At 46.8% G+C, this 12510-nt stretch overlaps 1 protein-coding gene across 2 annotated transcripts in view; it reads right to left on the minus strand.

Moving 5' to 3' along the window:
- ZHX3 (zinc fingers and homeoboxes 3) overlaps window positions 1–8498 on the minus strand; it is a 108704-nt gene extending 100206 nt beyond the window's left edge. Inside the window, exon 1 of one of the 2 annotated variants that reach the window (XM_043884123.1) lies at window positions 8283–8498. The gene's annotated coding sequence lies outside the window, so the exon portion shown is untranslated. Of the gene's footprint in view, window positions 1–7858; window positions 8010–8282 lie in introns of those variants that run through there. The other variant, XM_043884122.1, reaches the window with a different exon arrangement.
- Between the last annotated feature and the right edge of the window lie 4012 nt (window positions 8499–12510).

Raw genomic sequence — 12510 nt, forward strand, 5'->3', positions numbered from 1 at the left:
ATGGTCTTTCACTCTTAACCAAACCCTAATTTGTTAATGGGGCTAAAATCTTCTCCTTTTTTTCTCCATGTAACATTAATAGCTAACACTGGTTTTTTGAGTGCAATTATGCTACTCACATTGACCCTGTGAGATAAGAAATATTATCTTGGATGGTGAACCAATCCCAAGTTCCCTCTCTAGCAGCTATTCTCCTGTAGGATTCCCTGTCCTTATCATGGAAACAAACAGAATTTTCTTCATAAAAGCTGGGAGCATGGGGTGGCAGGCCTTCTGGTATCATGATACTATCTAGTCGTGTACGAGGCCCCTTGGGGATAATAACTGCTCTAGTCTTTGGCTTTTCATTGAGTAAGGGTTTTTTAATCCAGTGTCCTCAGAGATAGAACTGTGTCATATAAGTTAACATTACTGATAACTGACATTAAAACATGCAGGATTAGGATGAAAGCTTTCTAAATCAAACTGCATTACTTCCTTCTCAACCTTTCTGAACTAATCAAACCATAATTTGACCTATCCCTGCTGAACAGGATAGCAATTATGATTAATGTATTCAGAGACCACGGAGGCAGACAAGACTGTTTCCTCTCTGAGTGTCCCCAAACTGCTATCCTCTGGATGACTTTGTAGAGGGAGTTTTGTCTCTGTCATCACCAGCTGTCTCTTCTTGCTTTAGCCAAGGTGACAGACTCTAATGGAGGGTCTCTAATTCAGAGCCTCTGCCATCAGCTAAACCTGGAAAGGCAAGCTATTAAGAGTCACAGGCTAAGGCACGCCCTCACCTGCCTCACTTCAGACCTAAGCAGTTGGCCTCCCGTGTTCTTATCCACTACAGCCACCTTTCCCAATCCTGCTTAATTACGAAGGATTAGCAGAGGAGACAAATGGAGAGAGTAGCACTAAACTATACACATTAGCATATGTAAAATACATAGCTAGCTCGAAGTTGCTCAGTACCAGGAGCTCAACAGGTGCTCTGCGACGACCTAGAGGGGTGGGATGGGGTGGGGAGTGGGAGTCAGGTTCAAGAAGGAGACATATGTATACTTATGGTTGATTCATGTCAATGTATGGCAGAAACCAACACAACATTGTAAAGCAATTATCCAATTAAATAAAAAAAAAAAGAATTACCAGGTATGTGTGTGGAGAGTGGAATGTTAAAATATACATTCTCAGTCCCCTCTCCTGGAAATTCTAATTCAGTGGGCCTGGAGTGGGGTCCTGGAAGCTGAATTTTTAACACAGACCCTCAGATGATTTCCACAACCAGGTATAGAAACACAATACTACATGTCACCCATGCTGCTCACTTGGAATCGGGATGCCTTCAGAAGCACAATGAACTTGAGCCAAGGCTGATTTCTTCCAGAGAGACCCCGCAACCAACAAAGCTTCCAGGTCACTGCTCTGCCACTGCTCTCAGGCAAAATGCCCCAGTCTCCTGAGGCTCCTCCAGGCTGGCCATCAACCTTCTTCTCATTGCTGGTACGCCATTCACCCAAGACTGGGCATGCCTTCCTTCTCTGCACCGCCAAGGTCCTGCCATCCTTTTGATGGCCTGGATAACCACAGGGATGACCCAAACAACTCTTGAGCTTCAGTTACATGGCCTCCTTCACTGAGTTCACTTCACTTGGGCTATGTATGTCTGTGGCAAAACCCAGGCGCCTGTTCTGTCCGGTAATTAATTGCTCCAACTCTGAAATCTCCCACTCACATGTCCCTCTCTACTCCAGTGCTCCAATACACCCAGTGCTTGGTTTCATCCACACCTCTGGCCCTTTTCTCCTCCACGTCCAGCTGGGACCCCCTTTCCTGCTTATGTTGATCACTCCCTGCTCGGAGGAACAGTGTAGTTCCTCTGCTACACTGTCCCGCTGCGACTCACTGCAGCCCGCCTCAACCCTGGCTCAGTCTTATAACTAGAGGTCTTACTTGCTCCTGACATCAGCCAGCTGTCTGCTACTGGTGCTCTGATCAACCCAGAGTCTCCTACCTCAACAGAGTCCTGCATACCGCCGAGAGGTCACGGGCATCGCCCCAAGTTCACTCTTCCTCTTCCTGACCTTGACTGTATGTCAAGTCTCCTTGCTTTTCCTCTGACTTCTTTGCACGTACTCTTAGCGAACCTCTGTTTCACAGAAATGATGGAAGTCATCAGACTAGCACTTGCTCATAAGCTGTCCCACCAGAAAACACAGCTATGCCCAGATATTTCATCGTAAGCGCTGCCAAGCTCATCCGTGCCTGTGCTGGGCCTACTGTTTGCTTGGTTATTTAAAGCAAGCTCCCTGGTGATAATCATTACTGAAGTAAGCTGTAACAGTCGTGAATGGGGGAAAAAAAAAATCTACCGTCTCAAAGGATCCCTCTACCCTGAGACTCTTAAGACTGGGAAGAGTCTAAAAAGAAAAAGAAGAAAACAAAACTCTCTCACCTACAAGCATTTAACTAAATACAAACAAAAGCTGCATCCAGAATGATTACAAATTCTAAGCCAGAGTTAACGCCCTGATAATTTTATAAACTCAAAACCAGAATCAGTGAAACAATACTGTTAATTATGGTCTTTCACTCTTAACCCAACTCTAGTTTGTTAATGGGGCCAAAAGTCTTTTCCTAACTTTTTTCCTCCATATAATATTAATAGCTAACATTAATTGCTTTTTGTGTATAATTATGCTACTTATAATGACCCTGTGAGATAAGAAATATTATTTTTCTCCATTTACAGCTGGAAAAAAAAAAAAAAAAAACAGACTTAGGCTGTTAAGGAATTTGCCCAAGGGCTTGCAGCTAGTAAGTGGCAGAGGTAAAATTAAAACACAGAGCCTGGGACTTCCCTGGTGGTCTAGTGGCTAAGACTCCACACTCCCAGTGCAGGGGTCTTGGGTCTGATCCCTGGTCAGGGAATTAGATCCTGCATGCTGCAACTAAGACCCAGCATGGCCAAATAAATAAATAAATATATTTAAAATTTTTATTTAAAAAAAAACAGCCCGAACACAAACTAATCTATATGCTTCAGCATAGGGCTTGTTAACAGAAAGTTTCCAGGAAATCCACAACCCTAACACAAGCATTGTTTTTTATGCTCCAATGTATGCTCAGAAACACAAACATGAAGAACCACCCAATATTAATCTCACAGACTGTTCCATGTTTATTTATTCATTCCTACCTTCTTATCAGAGGGCAGCAAAGAATAAGAGGAAAGATTCTACAGTCAGACCATACAGATCCAAATTCTAGCTCCACCACTTTCTTAGCTTTGTAACTTCAAAAGTTACTTCTCTAAGCTCAATTGTCTCAAAACAACAATAAAAAATGATAAGTAACCATCACCACCTTAGTACCTTCTCCCAGAGGTTGAGAGATAATGTGTGAACACACTTAACCATGGACCTGACACATAATTTCAAAAAAGGTTGGCTGTTACAATCACTTTATCATTCCACTGTGTAGCTAGTGGAATCTACACAGAGATGGGGCCAAGATTGGACCATAAATAGGCCAAGGCTGTCTCTGCCTTCTCGGTCTTGCAGTCTATTGGGGGAATGGACCATAAAGAAGGAAACAAACATCTGAATGAAATACTCGGAATTCTGGTGACATGCTAAGCAGGAAATTCATGTGTACTGAGAGGGGACAGTGAGGAGGAAGCTGCTATAAAGGGGTGATCAGGGAAGGGACCCCTCTGAGAAGGGACATTTTCACTGAGACCCGATGTCGGAGAAGGCCCTTCTCCTAGAAGAGTCTGGGGACCAGTGCTGGGCAGAGGGAAGCACTGTACGGAAGAGAAGTTGGCACCGAGAAGAACCGACAGTACTTCCACCATACAGGAGCGCGGCAAGCGAGGAGTGGAGGGTGGAGAAGAGGCAGAGGCTGGCACTCGAGTGTGGACGTGGCTCTCAGGGCGGTGAGAGGCCTCGAAATGGGCAGGGCACGCTCGAGGGGCAAGGTCTGATAGGCTCGCTGGCTGCAGGGGGAGAATGGCTTAGAGAAGGCAGGAGTGGAAGCTGGGAGACCAGGCGGCAGGCAGGGGCAGTCACCCCAGCTGAGAGAGGACGGTAGCCGGATGAGGAGGACGGAGGGGAGGGCGGGCTTGAAGTATCTGGAGCCCAGGCCGACAGCCCACACTGATGAACCAGATGTGGGCTGAGGAATGGGGGAAAGTTCAGGTCGACTTTCAGGTCTCCGGCTAAACAATGAATGGACGGACAGTGCTGACTAAAGGGAGGCTGGGGGCAGGAGAAGGCAGGAGAAGAGAGGGCAGAGGGATCGAGAATGAGGAATACAAATCTGGAAGCTTGAGAGGGAGAGACTAAGAGATCAATTGTGGGCATGTGAAGTTTGAGATCATTATGAGTCTGCAAGGAGAGAGAGAAGGGAGGCAGGAGCTAAAACTGTAAATCTAGAACCAAAGAAAGGCCCAGGCGGGAGGTGTAACTGAGGCAGTCATCTGCATCCAGAGGGTAATAAAGTCCCGGGAACGGATGAGATCACTTAGGAAGGGAATCTGATGAGAGAAGGGAGGTAGCCAAGTGAAAGAAGGGAATAAATAATAACAAATCAGGCAGGTAATCTAAAACTAAACGTGGTGATGCAGCCCATACAATGTGCTTGTATGGCTGCCCCAACGACGTGCTTAATAAATGCCTATGGAACAAATACAAATAAATTCTTAACACATTCCCTTTAGGCCTTCCTTTAAAAGAACAAAATTTTTCATTTACGATTTCTTCCCCCAAATATATCTGAAGCATCAGAAAAAAAAACTTTTTGATGGTTTGGATTGTGTTCAAAGGAATTCTTTTCCTTTAGAGCAAAAGCAAGGATTCTTTGCAAAAACTCATTAAAATTAAAGATTGCCTCCTTGAAATTCAAGCCTTTAAAAACCTTACACTCACACTCTATTCTCTCTGGAAAATTTCTGCCTCAGTATACAAATTTCCCCTTCCTTATAATGAAAATGCAATTATATGTTTTACTATAATTGTCATTTTGTCTTGAAAGATGAAACTGGTACTTTCAAATAGTTCAAGAGTCAAATGAGAAATGTAAAAGGCTCAAGAGATCAAGGATTTATTTTAAAATTTTTTTTTTTTTTTTTTAAATCTTAAGTTACCTGCTAGACCATCCAAAAACTGATAAGCAGGGAGTTGAAAAGGATAGAATTGCCAGGAAAATAAGTAAATATAACAGCTACTCCTCAGATGAAAATGCAGTAAAGCTGTAATCTCTGGTTATCTGTTGACACAAAAAACTCATTATGCTCTTGAGGCTAAAACTATCACTAAGAACCACCAAACCAAAATCATAGCTGTCAACACCACTGGAATACTTGAAATGTTTCAAAGATTTCCAGTGTAACATAAGGGATAATGCATAAGAAGAAAAGTCAGTAACAGTGGCCAAAACTCTTCCTTCCCTCAATTGTGCAAGTTAAATCAAGACTGTAATTCTTTTTAAGATCATAAGCCTCACACTGTGAAATTCTTCCCCTCAGATATGTAAAGGAGAGGCCAATCCTGACTTTTAAAGGATTGTTATCCCACTTCATGATATGGCTATCTAACAGCCTAGGAGGCTTCCAGGAAGGTCTCATGAATGGATGGATAACGAGCATTCATTCATTCGTTCATTCAGCAAATACTGATTGAAGTGAAAAGTGAAGTGAAAAGTCACTCAATCATGTCCGACTTTTTGCGACCCCATGGACTGTAGCCCACCAGGGTCCTCCATCCATGGAATTTTCTAGTTAAGAGTACTGGAGTGGGTTGCCATTTCCTTCTCCAGGGGATCTTCCCAACCCGGAGATCAAACCCGGGTCTCCCGAATTGCGGGCAGACGCTTTACCGTCTGAGCCACTGATTAAGCACCCGTTATGTGTCAGGTTCTGGGCTCTAAAGATCCATCAGTGAAAAAAACCTCACACTTACAGATTAATGGGGGGAAAGAGACAGTAAACCAACAAATAAATTGGTATTTACCAAGTAGTGGTAAGTACCATGAAAAAACAGTAAGGTTGATTAAGGAGGACAGGGAGATGAGGTGGGTCTTCCACAGCGTGGTCAGGGAAAGGCACTAGAAGGTTATACTGGAGCAGAGACCTGAGGCAAGAACCACAGTATCCAGGAAACAGGGTTCCAAGCCGACACAAGAGCAAATGCAAAGGCGCTGACGCTGGTGTTTGCTTGAAGTTTTTAGGCAACAGCAAAGAGATGTGTGGGGCAAGGCTGGAAATGAGGACACGGAGGCAGCCTCAAAGGCCACGGCAGGGACTTCAGCTTTTACTTTAAGATGGGAAGCTGTTGGAGCACTCTAAGCAAAGATTCTAATCTCTTTTTTAAAAGGATCAGAAAAGGAACAAGTTCTTACAAAAACAAGACATACTGCTCACAATCTATTTGTAAGTGTTAACAAGCAGACCATAACACAATTTTATAGTACAGTAGCATTTCTGTAAGAAAAAACATACTTCCATATGGGAACAAAAGACTAAAGGGATAAATACGAAAGGGTGGTTTACTATGGTTTGTGGGATAATGGCGTTTTTCTTAAGCTTTCCTTAGTGGTTTTTTTTTTTTTCCTTCTAGTTTCTGCCTTAAACATGAGTTACTTTTGTAATTTTTGATGTCATCGTAGAAAATTTAAAAACTTACCTCCACCAGCAGAATGCTCTGGTCTGAAATCTTACTTAAATATGGCAAAAAAAAAAAAGAGGACCATTTTCTCCCCAAATTACCTTGCTTCCCATGCAATGTTTCCCTGTTACAAAGCACTACACAAATCAAGCACCACGCCACATATGAAGGTCACAAAACCAACTTGGTTAATATGTTTATCATTACATAGAAACACTGTGATCTACAGCAAGTTTGATACCATCTTTCCAAGGCAGCAATAGAAGGGTTCTTTTCATTAATTTCCTAACACTCTTCTACTACTATGCTGCTTCTGGATTTTTCCACTGTGTGTCTCTTAGAAACAAATTAAGCCCGAATAAGTTGTTCCAGCTAATGAAGTGCGCTCTTGGCTCTTTCCCCGTGGTTGAGAATTATCCGGCAAAATACCAATTGTTTTAGGACGCGTTTTCTCTTAGTTTTGAAATATCGCAATACGAAGTTACTGCAAATAAAGCACATCAAGATAACAGCATACAAGAGAATCGGTAAATGGAAGCTATTGTAACCCTTTTTAAAACCGAGGCTGTACGGAGGTCTCATGAATAAATATACTATATGTCCACATGACACAGATAAAAACAGAAAGGAGTGTGCCCTCCCTCGAGCCTCCGCGCCCCCCCCCCCAACCCCTACATCACATAACAGTTTCTCACAGGGCACAAGCCCGGGGCAATCACTGCTCAGAAATGCAAACCACGCAACTCAAAATGACTCAAGCTCTCAAAACACTTTCCACCTAAGCTCCACATCCCACCCACCCCTCAATCACTTCCGACAGGCGTCTCTGAATGGAAATCCCAAACCCGCAGGGTTTCACAAGCCCCCAAACTCCGCTCACGTGCCCCTCGCGGCATCCGGGGTGCCCGAGCCCAGCTCTGCTGCCTTCGCGTGGGCAGGTGGGGGGGGGGGGTCCCAGGAGGGAGGAGTCTACTGTAACCCCAAGTGGCTCGAGTCCCGGTCCAGCTGCCTCCCCGGCAGAGCGGACCAGAGGCCCGGAGTAGCTCCGTCCCCGCAGGACGCAACGGGCCCGCGGGCGCTGGGGCAAGTGGCTCTAGGTCGCCTGGCATCTCCCGCCCCACGTCGGTCAGGCCGCCCCCCCACCAGCCCGCCGCGCTCCCCTCCCAGCTTCAGGGCGCACACGCGGCGCTCACACCGAGACGCACCCTCGCATGGTCCGGCGGGCATCTGCGGACACCCCCACCGCCCCGCCGCGATCCTCCAGCTGCAGCCGTGTGGCCACGGGGGGCTGCTCGGACCCCCCGGGAGCAGCGGCACCCTCACGCCTGCAGGGCGCCCGAGCCGGGAGCGAGTTGGGGGGGGGGGGGCGGGTGATGACAGATGGGGCGGGGGCGGGGCCTCGAGGGGAAGGGGCGGGGCCTCTCGGCCAGGGGGTGCTGGCGGCTGACAGAAAGACCCGGGGCAGCGGGAGGGGGTGGCGACGCTGCGGGCCGGGCCGGGGGCCAGGCGTGGCGGGAGGAGCGCGCGCAGACACGGGGCGCTGACAGGCGGGGAGACGCACACACACACAAACAGGGGACTGACAGCCGCGGGGGCACACGGGGTCGACGGGCCGAAGCGGGCGCTCACCTGGCAGCGGTGGCGGCGGCGGCGCCCGCGGCCGGGCCGCTTTCCCCGCGCTCCAGGCCTGCCTCCCAGCTGATGGGCGGCCGGCCGGCCGGCCGGCGCAGACCCCACGGAGGCGGAGGCGGCGGCGGCGGCGGCGACGCCGGAGCCGCGGACGCCTGGGCGGCGGGGACACAGCTGCACCAACCGACTCCGGGCCGCTCGGCTCGGCCCGGCCGCACTCGGAGGCGCTCGGCTCCGCTCGGCCCCTCTCGGCTCGGCTGGGGGCGTGGCCCAAGGCCCCCCGCCCAGGTCGCCTCTGGCGCCTGGAGGGGCGGGGCTTTCGTGCGGGCGCAAGCCCCCTGACGTCGCAGAGAGGACCTTACCCCGGGCGCATGCGCGGGCGTCGCTCCCGCTTTTCTCCGCGCGGAGGCTGAACCCGGCAGGGAAGGAGGGGGGACCGGGGGCGGATGCTGCATCTCCGGAGGTTCCCGGCTTTTGTATTCCGTGTCCTGGGCTTTCTAGAGAACCACCAAAGAAAAGCCGTGCCAGGCTGCACTTTGAAAAGGATGCTAGCTGGATTGGGAATCCTGACCCTTGCCCCGCCCCTCTCTTCTCAGTCCAGTATTTCCCGACAAGCATCGCCTGGGAGTTGGTTTTCCTTTTATCCCACCAAAACTTTACCGCAGTTTTTTTCCTCTTCTCTGTTTCTTAACAAGAAGGACGACTTCTGATGACTGCTTTCCGTTAAATCTTCAGGTACTTGAGAACTTTCAAGCACATCAGTTAGCCCCCTCAGGTACAGTAAAGCCCTTTTTTCACAGCTTCTGTTGTGTAACCTGTGACACCTGGGGTAAAGGTGACCCCTTTTCTGAGTTTTTGTCGCACGTTCCAGGCACCTTTTTTGTTATGGAGTCCCAAGTCTGTAGCAAATATGCTCAGAAAGTGGTCCCCACCTTTAGAATGTAGGGTCAATGAACAGCGAGCACTCTCCAGTATGACATACCAGAGTTGGAATCTCACATCTGCGTTATACGGAAGATTAATAATTGGCTGAGTGACTTTGCTATTTAATCTCTCATTCATAAAAGAGCAATGAAAATATCAATAATCAGGCCAGTAGAAATGACTGAGAGGATTAAATAACAGCACACGGGCAGCTTTTTGCACAGTGCCTGGTGTTCAGTAAACAAAGCTGACTTTAACTTCAGGTTACATCGTAACCTTCAGATCCTGAAAACTAGTGAACATAAACATAAGCGCTGAGCAGTATATCTAATGTGATATGTCCAAAGTCAAACTGTGGAACTCACCCCTCAACTTGCTCCTTTCACAGTCTTCCCCACCTCTGTTAGGGTCAAGTCCATCCTTCTGGTGGCTTAGGCCAAACCTTGAAGTCATCCTTGACTCCTCTTCTTATCATGTTGTTTAGCTGCTCAATGCTGTCTGACTCTCTTGCGACTCCATGGACTGTAGCCTGCCAGGCTACTCTGTTCATGGGATTTTCCAGGCAAGAATACTGAAGTGGGTTGCCATTTTGGGATCTTCCTCACCCAGGAATTGAACCCACATCTGCATTGGCAGGCGGATTCTTTACCACTGAGCCACCTGGAAAGCCCCTGCCTATCATATCTCACATGTAATCCAGTAGCAAATTCTGTCAGCCCCGCCTTTAAAATATCCTCATCTGAGCGCTCATCTTCTCTGTCCTGGAATGATTGCAAAAACTTCCAAACCACTCTTGGTGATTCCCCTCTGCCTTCACAGACAGCCAGAGACTATATTAAATCCTAAGTCAAAACCTACTTCCCTCTTCTAAAGCCTTCAATGGCTTCCCATCTCACTCAAAACAAACACTAAAATTTGTTTTTTCGAGGGCCGCCAAGATCCTAAGTGATCTCCTCCCCCCGCTCATTATACTCTCCCACCTCTCTAGTTGTATCTCTATCCACTCCACCCACTCACTCCTTTCCCTCCATACTAACCTTCCTGCTCCTGAAACGTGCAGACTCACTTCTACCTCAGGACCTTTGCACTTGTTGTTTCTTACCCCAAGATATCAGAAAGTCATGTGCCCTTCATCCAAACTTCTACTCAGAAGTCACCTCCCCAGAAACTTTCCCAGAATAGTCTACTGAAACAGCAAGTCCTAACCTCCATCACTGTCTCCCATCATCTTTACTTTTCCTCATGTTCTAATGAGCTGAATAACATCTGTAACATTCTGAGACCAGAAACTTTGTGTTACCTATCTGCAGCATCTGGAACATGGCCTGACATGCTGAGATATTCAATAAATATTTCTTTAATGAGTTAAGTATATATACAGTTGACCCTTGAACAACATGGATTTGAACTGTGCAGGTCGTGGATCCTTTTCAATAAAGACAAACCACCATATTACACAATCCATGACCGGTTGAATCCCAGGATGCAGAACCAGGGGTATGGAGGGCCACCTATGGGGCTTGAGCATCCATGGATATTGGTATCTGCAACAGATGCTGGAACCAGCCCCCCACAGATACTGAGAGATGACTGTATGTGGGGATATTGTCCTCTCATTTAAAACTCCCATTTAGTCAACAGGCTTTTCTGAGCATCTGTTTCAACCCAACATTGTGGGATGCAGAGATAAATAAGGCACTCTCCCAACCATTGAGGAACTTGATATTTCAGAGGAGCCAGATGTGGAAAGAAATACTTCTGGAAGAAAATATGTAACACTAGATGTATGTGTCAACTGCTTTGTAAAGCAAAGAGAAGAACATCACTTGTTCTATATAGGAGAGCATGGAAAGGCTTCTCAGAGGAGGTGACACTGAGGCTGGGTCTAAAGAGAGGAAGAGGAGAGGACCTCAGGCAGAGGAGATAGTGTGCACTTAATATCTGTGTTGGGAGGTATGTGGCAAATAATGTTTACCCAGGGAGACAAATTATTTTCCTTAAAAAAAAAAAAAAAGTTTTAAGTGAATTCCAGGTGATCCATATAATAATGTCACCTGCACTCACTCACCTTCGGATGAACTATCTCAAGCAGAAGAGTTGCCAGAAATACAGCTGATGCAATAGAACTACAACCTGACCTCTGTTTTACTGGAATGGGCTACACCTGTGACTTCTTTGTGTCTGGTTCCAGAGGCAAAGAACATGTATTGATTAGGAGTTTTCTGGCTACAAGTTACCAGTAACCCATCAACCCAGTTTAAGAAAAACAAGAGGGGAACTGATCTTAAAGCTTTTGGAAGTGGGGACAGGGGGAGGTGGGAGTTGATTTTTAGGCCAGCAGCAAGAACCCAGCTGGGCTTTTGGATGAAATGGAAGCATAGCAAGAGTTGCCAGTAAGGCTCTCCTTGCAAACTTGTTTCCTCTGCTTCGAGTGGGAAATCTATCTCCCAACCACTTCCAATGATCCGGAGAGACATGAGAGACATGAAAAACCCCTGATCATTCCAATTCCACAATCCCAGAAAAGAGGCCCTAATTGGCCTACTTTGAGTCAGGTGTCCCCCTCCCCCAGAATAATCAGGGTCGGCTTACAAGTCATGAGTTTCACTACGAATCTATTTGTGTTGATCAAGACCACAAAAAGGGCATTATTTTAGGAGGTATCTTAAGAGAAGTCCCTCATAGATCTATTGACTCTGCTTAATGGCAAAATAACTGAGAGACATTTGATCAGAAATCAGGAAAACACCTGATTTCTGCACAGTATGAAGGTCTTTTTTTTTTTTTTTAATGTAGCAATCAAAACAAAGTTTTTTTTTTTCCCAATAAAAAGTAGGGAAAAGCTGGGGTGGTCTCCGTAAGCCCTTTGTGATAGTTGACATTAATGTTACGTCACCAGATAATTCTGGTTTGTTTCCCAGGCACATGATAGGCTTATACTTCCTCACAGCTTGGAGTCAGGAGTGGCCATGGGACTTGTTTTGGTCCATACATTACAAGTAGAAGCACATCACTCTCAGCCCAAACTTTAAGAGCCAGAAAGCGGTTTTTTATGCTTTTTCCCTCAGCCACAGCCATAGACCGTGCTTGAGGAGGTGACAGTTCCATCAGTCTGGGACCTGGAGTGAGAAGACACAGCATAATGACCCAAGCAGACATGTGCTATGAGTAAGAAACAAACCTTTGCTGTTTGAAAAGCAAGGCCAGGGCTTGTTTGTTACCAAAGCAAAACCTAGCCTATCCTGACAGATGCATCTTCCTAACATCCAGTCTACCCCACTTCCCATTGTACAGCCTGAGGCAA

The sequence above is a fragment of the Cervus elaphus genome, chromosome 23 (assembly GCF_910594005.1).
Source record: "Cervus elaphus chromosome 23, mCerEla1.1, whole genome shotgun sequence".
Lineage (NCBI taxonomy): Eukaryota > Metazoa > Chordata > Mammalia > Artiodactyla > Cervidae > Cervus > Cervus elaphus.